Below are 2,539 nucleotides of genomic sequence, written 5' to 3'. Positions count from 1 at the left end.
ATATATATATATATATATACATATCAACTGTGTTTGATCTGCAGCATTATATAAAGCTGGGTATGGTAGCTTCCTGCCTAGTACTTGGTGTGGGGAGGAAGTAAAGACAAGAATATCAGAAGTTCAAGGTAATTTTCAGCCATCTAATGTAGCTGCCAGTGGCCATATGTTACTGGATTCCTGAAAGGAAAGCTGGGGATGGATGGGAAGAACAGAGAGAGAAATAAAAAGCAAAGACAAAGTTCTGTGGCCAAGTCTCAATGTTCATGATTCTATCCTACAATTTTTTATTGACACCACAACAGCTTCATAACAGAATGTTAAAATTTTACTTGGAGATGAAGAAAGATGAATCCACATTAATGTTCTCTTTTGCCAAAGAATTGCTGTGGGCACACTGAGTAACAATAATTAGCTATACACTTGACTACAGTTGATTACAATTGATAACAATTGATTACAGAAGCTTCCTCTACTTTCTGCAAAGCTCTTTGTCTCTCATCAGTTAATTTGCATCCTCCTTGACAACATCCAACAAAGGCTTATGTCCTCCTGTGGTGAACTTAAGCTGAGGTCTTATCCAATTAACATCTCATGGAAGCTTTTGATAATAATTTGAATAAGTAAATCATTTTTTCTTTCTTGAATTTTCTGTATCACAATTTTTCTAGGATGTAACAGACCCCAAATATTGAAAAAGATATTGCTTCTGAATCTTTTCTGGAGCAACAAGTACTCCCCAAAACTTTAAAGCTTGTTATATAAGAGCAAAGGTAGTAAATTTTATTAGCTAATAAAATACTCCCTACATAATAAACAATATACACTGAAAAATTCAAAGTCCTAGCATCTTGTATTGAAGTAGAGACAAAACAGAATTTTTTTTTTTTTTTACGTAATTACAAAATTAGTCATTCCTGGAGGCAAAACTTTACAATGATTGCAAGCTCACTAGAAGTAAACCCTTTACAATTATCAGGATGTAAAGGAAAAAAACAACCTTCCAAATCCATAATAATTCTATATGGCGTACGCAGGCCAGATTGTAATGCCTCTACAAGTGCCACAGCCTCATTGACCTTTCATAAATCTTAAGTTTAAACTATTTTGAACAAGACTTGGATAGATCTGGAATAATGCTGTTTTGGCTTAAAAATAACTCCCCAGGCAGGGCAGTGGTGGCACAAGCCTTTTGTCCCAGCACTTGGGAGGCAGAGGCAGGCTGATTTCTGAGATCAAGGCCAGCCTGGTGTACAGAGTGAGTTCCAGGACAGCCAGGGATACACAGAGAAACCCTGTCTCAAAAACAAAACAAAACAAAACAAAACAAAACAAATTCCCCAGGAGCCAAGGAGAGGCCCTCAAAACTCCCTTAAGCAGGGTTTGCAAAACAAAAGAAATGCCACATAAGCCTCAGTGAGGCTGCTCTAAGCATATTTTTTCATCTGAGCATACCACCTGAGTCCTGCCCAAAGTCCTGTCCCTCCCCTGCAATGAAGACAGATTGCAGGGGAGCCGTTCTACTCTCTTTTCTATGCCTCTAACCTTTGGACAGTCTTTTCTAAGATGATTTATACTAAAAACATTCCTTATCACCTCGTCGCTGTGAAAGCATTGCTTGTACGTATTGTAGTCCCCTGCAAGGCAGCAAACAAAGTTAGACTCTGATTTTATGAGGGTGTAATTTGTGCACCAAGACAAATATATCCAGATAAGTCTGTCTGTACTTTGTATGGGTGGATGGTCGCAGGGAGCTGCATTAGCATTCTCATAAGAAAATTGTGTAACAAAAGGAACCCCTTCTTGAGTGTCTCTGAAAATTCTACTCGCTGTTTTTAGAAGCCTATCCACAAAATCCTGAAAAGTTCATCAGGAGCCTGCTAGATACCAAATAAATTCTTACTGAGATCTCCTTTCCAACCTTGGTGAGTTAAATTTTGCTTCTACCACTGTATCCAATAAAGCTTGTGTAAAAGGGCAGCGGGCACATACTGGCCACGGCTGTTTTTAACTTTTATTACTCTTGCAATCATCCTAATTACAAAATATGGGTGCATTAAGAATCCTGAGCTTGGGATCAAACTGCAGTCTATGGAACACTGGAAATTTAAACCATACTTTTAAAGTTTCTTTTTAGTATTAAGGAATAACCATAACTTTTGGAAAGCAAAATGAAGTGTTATTTTTATTTTCATTTTTATTTTTTTAGTTTTTGGTTTTTCGAGGCAGGGTTTCTCTGTGTAGCCCTGATGGTCCTGGAACTCTGCAGACCAGGCTGGCATCAAACTTAGAAATTTTCCTGCCTCTGCCTCTCAATTGCTGAGATTAAAGGCATATGCTAACACTGCCCAGCTAAAACAAAACTTTAAACAATCCATTCTCTTTAAAAGAAATACCAAAAGCATTACTGATACATTATGAAGTTTGGCTGCCAATGCTTATATATGAATGCATGACAGTGCAACTTTTTTTATAAGAGTTTTAAAAAACGATTTATTTATTTGTACTCATATAGATAAAATGAATAGAATCTTTAAAA

At 37.0% G+C, this 2,539-nt stretch overlaps 1 long non-coding RNA gene across 2 annotated transcripts in view; it reads left to right on the top strand.

Annotated features, from left to right (window-relative positions):
- Nucleotides 1-2,539, top strand: part of LOC116104329 — a 17,186-nt gene that overhangs the window by 4,597 nt on the left and 10,050 nt on the right. Inside the window, exon 1 of one of the 2 annotated variants that reach the window (XR_004123845.1) lies at nt 1,840-1,925. The exons of the other annotated variant lie outside the window; for it this stretch is intronic. This is a non-coding gene — a long non-coding RNA (uncharacterized LOC116104329). Of the gene's footprint in view, nt 1-1,839; nt 1,926-2,539 lie in introns of those variants that run through there. 2 annotated transcript variants of the gene reach the window in all.

Source organism: Mastomys coucha, unplaced genomic scaffold, assembly GCF_008632895.1.
Source record: "Mastomys coucha isolate ucsf_1 unplaced genomic scaffold, UCSF_Mcou_1 pScaffold1, whole genome shotgun sequence".
NCBI lineage: Eukaryota > Metazoa > Chordata > Mammalia > Rodentia > Muridae > Mastomys > Mastomys coucha.
This window is presented reverse-complemented; position numbering and strand designations above follow the sequence as displayed.